The 7,759-nt window shown below is 34.2% G+C and overlaps 1 pseudogene; it reads left to right on the forward strand.

The window, feature by feature from the left end:
- The first annotated feature begins 358 nt into the window (after window positions 1-358).
- On the forward strand, window positions 359-7,425 carry LOC133193077 (uncharacterized; annotated as a pseudogene).
- Window positions 7,426-7,759: the final 334 nt, after the last annotated feature.

The raw sequence follows: 7,759 nt of genomic DNA on the forward strand, positions 1-7,759 counted from the left end.
ACACCTAAAGTTACAAGTATTTTGACTTCGCCTGAAAGAACTCCTTTCGTGTATTTAGATATCGGAAATAGTTTTCGGCTGAAAAAATCCTTTCGTGTATTTAGATATCGGAAATAGTTTTCAGTTGTTCCCTTGTTCACGGTAATTTGTACACATGGCTATAATACCTAACCATAGTTGTTAATCGAACTCGCTCTAAGATACTCTAACTCTGAACTCAAAAGTAATTACAACTGCTAAAGAAAATGGATCTTAAATGCACGCATGCTGAAGGAGCTGTGCGGGGAAGAATCTACAAGATACATAAATTCAGATGGAAAAACACCCAACGATGGAAATGGTCACATTTTATTGAATCAGTCAACACCTGAATTTGGTAAGATTGATTTATTTGCCATTTAATTAGCTACTATTTTATAACATTGATCAATTCTATAGAATCATAGACTGTTTCAAAATACACAAACAATAGGATAGGTATTGAAAACCACTCAGGTGTTTATATAAGTTTCATTCATGGACTGCACGTGCAGACATTCGTACATGGACTTTTTCTTTGTCAGCTTCGCCAGGGGAACATCACTGTCCGAGTCACTGTCTGCCTCAAAACCCCTGTTGTCTACTCCCCTGGAATTAAAGAAAAGAAATATGAAACTCGAATCAATTTTACTAATTCAACATGTTCAATCACATTGTTTACAATTGAAAGAGAGACACTTTTCAAAATAAATTTAGTGTAATAATTAAATAATGTAATTGGTCAGTATTACTCAAGTATATCATGAAATTGCATTTAAGAAATTTTTGACTATACATGTGTACAGTATATGTTATCACTCATATAATGTTTGGCAGAAATTCTTTGAGGTAAATTTAACATAAAATTACAAATTCTGAAGACAAACTTATAAAATAGTATTTACCTGCATGGTATATAAATTAAGAAATGATTTATATATCTCACATGTCTAAAAACATTTGATTTATGCAAAATAAAAAATGATAAATGTTAGGCATTACCTCTTTTTGGCATAATATCTCTGCCACTGCATTGCCTTTTGAATTCTCTTCTTTAATTTCTGGAAATCAATGGTATAGTTGGGGAATTTCTGTGACAAGATGACCTTGACTTCATCCAGAACAGAAGGGAAGGAGGTGTATTTCCCACTGGTGGGCAGAAGTCTCTCCACAGTTGCATTAATGAGCCTCTGCAATCATAACAAATACTGCAGTTTAACCCTTTGGATTTAATCACATAAATAAGTCATTTTTTAAAATTAAAATATTGATTTCTCTTTGATAAGAATGATAATTTATGACAGGTAACAACACTGTGGAATCAGGACAACTTGCCCCACTCAAGACAGCTCGCTCCCCATTATAGAGACAACTCGCCCCCATTATTTTTTTCTTGTGAATTGCAAGAAAAAAAACAATTATTATTCAAAAAAGAATACACTAGGGTACACTAGCTGTACGTCACTCTTTTTTGTTTCAATTTCAGTTACTGCATACAGTACTTTTTTCTTTTTTTAAAAAAAAGTTTTAAAAGATTTTTATCATGCAAAGATATTCATACACTGATTGTGTAGTCTATAACTTGATGAATTAAATCTATTAATTTAAGGCAAGTTACAGTATGATATATAATTAATGCATGTTTACACACCTGCATGTTTATGTTACACATGTGAACAGACTAGAAAGAAGATTATCCCGTCCAGCATGTTCAGATTGGTGAACATTTTTTCATTATTCTATGCATGATACAGTGCAATACATGGCTCCAATTATTTTTATTTGTGTAAAAATTATAAAAAATATCTATGTGCATAGAACAAGAATGCCAATAATTCTTTTTTAAAAAATGTGTTTAAAATTTGTGAATTTAAATTTATATGGGCCAGTGGGTGGACAGGAAGATTTTGAAAATACTTTGACTTTATATATATTACATAACATATTACATGTTCATGAATACACTATTTCTGTCAGACTATCAATACTATAGCTAAGTTTAATGAATATACTATTAATAAACAATGTTTGTAAATTGTTTATCATGTTAATTGAGAACTTTGATATTTACCTGAACCACACCATGCTCAAATGTCCCCTTTTTCCACATGTTGTCTGCATCTAATGCCTCCTGTGGAAAGTCAAAGTTGTTTGTTTGGGTCGATGCATTAGATTTTGGTTGGTTACAGGAACACACAGTTCCCATAATCAAACGAGCACTACACACACATTGAAATGTACATTTCTGCACTGGTTGGTTGCCTTGATGCACAGAGACACTTTGTATATTAGGTCCAAGATACTGATAAGTATAGTCAGAGTCACTAAAAGTCAAATTGTTGAAACTGGAGGTACTCATCGTGGCGTATGTGAAGGCTCCTTCTTACAATTTAGTTTGAAATTAAAGTGAAATATAGGACTTCACAATTAACTACAATACTGTATTTTAATAAAACAAATTATCATCTCAATGTCAGAGGTTGTTGTGATAACCAGTTACCCTTGTTTTTTCAGCAATTAATGTAAATCCATAGATCATTCTGCTAATCTCTGATACAGGATAATTAAAATACTTAAAATGCTTATCATTATAATCATAATGATAATTTTGTTGTTCAATAATTTTCAACAAGCTTGCTTTCATTTCTTTTCCAACATATTTTGAATTACAGATTACATGTACCAATTAACTTATACAAACATTTAATTTGATTTTTGTCATTAATTCAAGCTTGATTCCTTTTTATATGACTGAACCATCATGGTATATTGTTGTTCAATATTAAATATGATTAATTTAAACTATAAGGATATAATCTGTATATATTAAAATTATTTTAATATTGAATATATATTTCTTTATTTTGCAGTATAGAAATTTTTTTTAACATACACCAGTAGTGTAAGAATACAAATTCAAATAAAATTTTAAAAAATAACACACAAATACAAACAATCAAAAATATGAATACAGATGGAAAGGCCAAGTGTTTTTAATTTGTATATATAGCTATAGGGATCACATTTTTATGATGTTTATAGAAATAATTTAACATGTTTAAAATATGAAAAAAGTAAGAGCAGCATCCATTGAATTAATTTCTTTTTCAAATAAGAAAAAGCATTTAGGAAACTTCAGTTATTATTATTATTATTTTAAAATTATTTCACATGCAAACTCTTATATGTTATTTCTCTTAATTTCAGGATTTACTATGTTTTGTAATCATCAACATGAGAAAGAGAATCTAGTGCTAGTTTCACAACAGAGGGTGGCTCAAACAGCTGACTTGCATGGCCTTTCATCTCTATATACACAGGGCTTCTGTGTTAATTGGAAGTTTCACATCAGAAGCTTCTTTGTGTAAGTCCAATTCACTTAGTGATTAACAGTTCATCTCCAGTAACTACTGAATCAGTGAAAGAGTGAAGATGGGCTAACGTTTGAGCAGACATGTTTTATTTTTATTTCTGTATTTTACACCTCATTTGTTTTATTCCCAGTGAAAAAATGCAGAGATCTTATGGTAATTTTATTTAACTGTTTTGAAAGCATGCATTATACTTAAATATAAACTTTTTTTCCATTTCAAAAATTTTATTTTAAACTGTCAATGGAATAAATATGCAGATTGTCAAGCACTGAAATTAATTAAAACTTGAAATTGCAAATCTTATTTCTGTTCAATTAGTTAGTTGTTTTTATTTAAATATTATTTTGTTTTTATTGTAAGTTCTGCATATCAATTGATCATTTTTATTTTCACAGAACAGCAGAAATTTTGCCTGTGTCAGAAGTGTGAGGGAAAATGGATTCCCAGATCAACTTTCTACCTTCATGAAAGACAGTACGTGAAAAGTATTAGTGCCCCAACAGTTCCCAAATTTCCATTTGATGAGGCTCTTTTCACAGATTGCAGATTCCAGCAGCCATTATTTGAAGGATCAACAACTAGTGTTTTAGATGCAGTGACAAAACACATGTATATATTTAGCATGAACCATGGCATGTCAAAATCAGCAGTTTCAGAATCCTTCGCCTGTGAAAAGTCATCACTTCCACAACCAAATTCCCTGCCACAATCATTCCGAGAAGCCAAAGATTTCATATCGCCACTCCTTATGCCTCTGGAGAAGTACGATGCCTGCCTCAATGACTGCATACTTTACAGAGACTTAAAAGACAAAGAATATTCTAGCTTGCTTAACTGCCCTATCTGTAGTGAGCCAAGGAAGAAGAGAGGAGTTGTGCAGAAGAAATACACGTACATGCCTTTAGGACCAAGACTGAGTCGCTGGTTTGGGACTTCTAATTTGGGTAAATTGCTTTATTCAAATAGAGGAGTATCTACAAATGGAAATCTGAGGGACTTTACAGATGGCACAGTGTACAAGTCATGGTATGAAGCTGGTGGGGTATTTGAAGAAAAGCAGGAGTGCCATACAGTACCATTATCCCTATTCACAGATGGAGTGAATCCAAATAAGCATATGACTTGTCAGAAATCCATGTGGCCTCTCATTCTGACATGGATTAATTTACCATTTGAAATCCGCCAACTGCTAGGACCTATGCTCTTGGTAGGAATAATTCCGAGTGGAATTAATGGGAGTGAGCCCAAGTCCCTTGAACCATATTTGGAACTACTGATTGATGAAATACTACAACTCTCGGAATTCCTAGTGTACAATGCATATGAAATGGCGCCAGTTAATGTGAAAGTGGCCTTACTGCAATACCTATGTGACATTCCTGCATATTCCAAAGTTTTCCGTCTATCTGGACATGGTGCACTGAGATCATGTCCATACTGCCGAGATGTAGGAGAGTACTGTAAACATCTACACAAGACTATCCATCTCTCAAATCGTAGGTTCCTAGATTCAAATCATCCCCCGAGGTCTGAGGATGGCTTTGGTAAAAGCGGGTGTGAAAGGGAGAAGAAACCAACGTCCTATACATTTGAAGAAGAAATTGAATTCCGCGAAGAATTTGAGCTGAAAAGAAATAAATCCCAGAAATCTAAACACCAGAAAGAAACAAGTCTGAAAGGAAAATATTCCCTTCTGAAACTCCCGTACCACAATAGGATGCAGCAGATGCAACCAGATGGGATGCACACCTTTGCAGATTTTGTAAATCATGTTTTAGAAATGTTGACTGGAAAACTGAGTTCACAGAAAGTTGTGCAGTGTGAGCATTCATATGGACGATTTACAGACATTGTAGTGGACGAAGAACAGCTAGAAAGTAGGCCAAAGAAAAAGAAGACTGGCAAGACCCATACTTCATCCCAAGACAGTTCACAGAAAATTCCTTGGGAACTTACAAAGAAGCAGATTAAGGAAGCTGATAAGAGGGCCTGTGAAATAGTATACAGCCAAGCCAATGGGATTACACCTGGGCCACATTTCTCCAAACCCTGGACTTTGAGAACTATGATTTCCAAGTTACAGGTAATGAATAGTTGTAATTGTGGAATTACTCATTATCTAAGCTGATGTCATATAAACATGATAAATAATATGCATATAAACATGATAAATAATATGCATAATAGATACAGTATCAAGACTCTTGTGTGAATTAAAACAAAGTTACCAAAATAATAAAGATATAATTTTCATTATTATCCTTATTTTCTTAAATGATTTACCGGGGTAGTTATCTAATACATGGATTAATACTACTGTATTTACATCTCCTCCTGCCTTTTCAATATTTTTTTTTTATTTTTGTAAATTTTCTGGAAATAAAACATTTGTTTTATAGATTTTTTTGTCTTTAAAACTTTTATTTAGACATGTAAAGTGCAGATTTCATTTTCTGTATGTTTATTTACAGATCCTTTGATTAAAACAAATGTGTCTTTTTCAGTTTGTGACTACTGGTGGGCTTCAGTGGTGTATAAGAGGATTTTTACCTCCAAAGCAAGAGGAAACTCTTTTTATTTGATACCCTGAAAAGAGTTATTTCCCCATCCGTTCATCAGGCAGACATTGAACAGCTGCAGACTGATGTTCATCATGCTCTGTGTCTAGTGGAAAGGGATTTCCCACTGTCTCTTCAAGTAACGTTTGTTAATTGAATTTTACAGTAAAAATGGAATAATTTTTTTTTATTCCATGTAATCAATCAGATTATTTCCCTTTCTGGAAATTTTAGTGACATTCTCAAGCATGTTAAGAAAAAAGGAGAATAAAGACATAGGCATTCCATGGAAATTATTTATGTATTTTCTTTTTGCTACAGAATTTGACTACACATTTTATACATCACATCGTGGATGGTCTAGAAGAGTTTGGCCCAGTTTATGGTCGTTGGCTATTTCCCTACGAAAGGGCAAATGGATGGATTAGCCGTCAGTGCTTGAGAAAGGGGGTTGAGGAGTCAACTGTGATGGAAACATACGTAGTGAGTTTAATTAAGTTTACTGCTATTATTTTCAAAGGAAATTACTATTAAATGCATTCTGTATGTTTTGTTGATCAACTCGAAGGATGTTTGCATATGTGTTCAATGTTGGCAGAATTTTCTCATTTTCTTTTAGTTCTTATCAAGAAATATTTTAAAACTTTTGCTATGAAATACAAATTCCTTAAGATCATGTTAGAATAATTTAGAGTAGAAAGAACTGTGTATCACGGTGTGACCATTTGGAGATGCTTAGTTGCTTACTCCTCTTAGCCACCTGATCTCACCTCTGGTGTTTTTTTTTCTTTTGAAAGCTGTTCACAATTTGTATTGTTTGAAAGGTTTCTTAGATTGATCAATGTTTATTTTCTTAACAATTTTCACTCTTTTTTTCTTTATTTCAGATTTATGATTGGTGTGTTCACATGGTGTTGAGTCAACGCTTCAAGCCTTCAGAGATATACAACTGTGACAACAAGCTTGCTCACCTTTCAGAGAAAATAGCAGCTGAGTACAATGAGTCTCCAACACTGGAACCACAACCATTAACGCCTCCACCAATCAGCAACAAAACTCGGCAGTTGACACCACAGATGAGTCAGCACATGATAACATTCTACAAGTGTGCCCTGAACATCAACATCTTGAACTTTGATGAATTTGTGGTAGAAAATGACAAAAGCTGTGATTTTGTGGACACAAATGGACGATGTCATCAATTCATTGCTAAAGGATGTAAAAGAAGAAGGACTTCTATTGTGAAAGTTCCTTGCCCAAGTGGGACTCAGTTCGGGCAGATCGATTCCTTTCTTTTTCATTGTGAACAGCATTACTCATCGTTGGGTTGTGATAGACATATATCCCCTCGCTGACAATGATAAAGGACATTTTCATTTCGATTCTACTATCGTGTGTCAGAGACTTGTGCACCTTAGTGCTGTAAGCAGACCCTTAGCGCATGTAAAGACAGCAGAAGGAGTCTTGTGGGTGTTGGAAGATTGATTGATTGATTGATTGTATATTGTTTTACGTCCCATTCGAGAATTTTTCACTCATATAGAGACGTCACCATATACCGGTGAAGGGCTTCAAATTTTGACCTTTACTCGGCACTCAGGGCCATTGAGCAGTGAGGGATCTTTATCGTGCCAACGCCTGCCGTGACACGGGGCCTCGGTTTTTAAGGTCTCATCCGAAAGACCCGCTACTTTCACTCCAAAGTGCCGAGCGCATGGCGAAGGAACAGTTGCTACCTATTTTTTATCGACTTAGGTCTGTCGCGGCCGAGATTCGAACTCACGACCTCCCGATCACGGAGCGAGCGCT

This window comes from Saccostrea echinata, unplaced genomic scaffold, assembly GCF_033153115.1.
Source record: "Saccostrea echinata isolate AGI-Se365-2 ecotype Australia unplaced genomic scaffold, CSIRO_AGI_Sech_v1 ptg000027l, whole genome shotgun sequence".
In the NCBI taxonomy this organism is placed as follows: domain Eukaryota; kingdom Metazoa; phylum Mollusca; class Bivalvia; order Ostreida; family Ostreidae; genus Saccostrea; species Saccostrea echinata.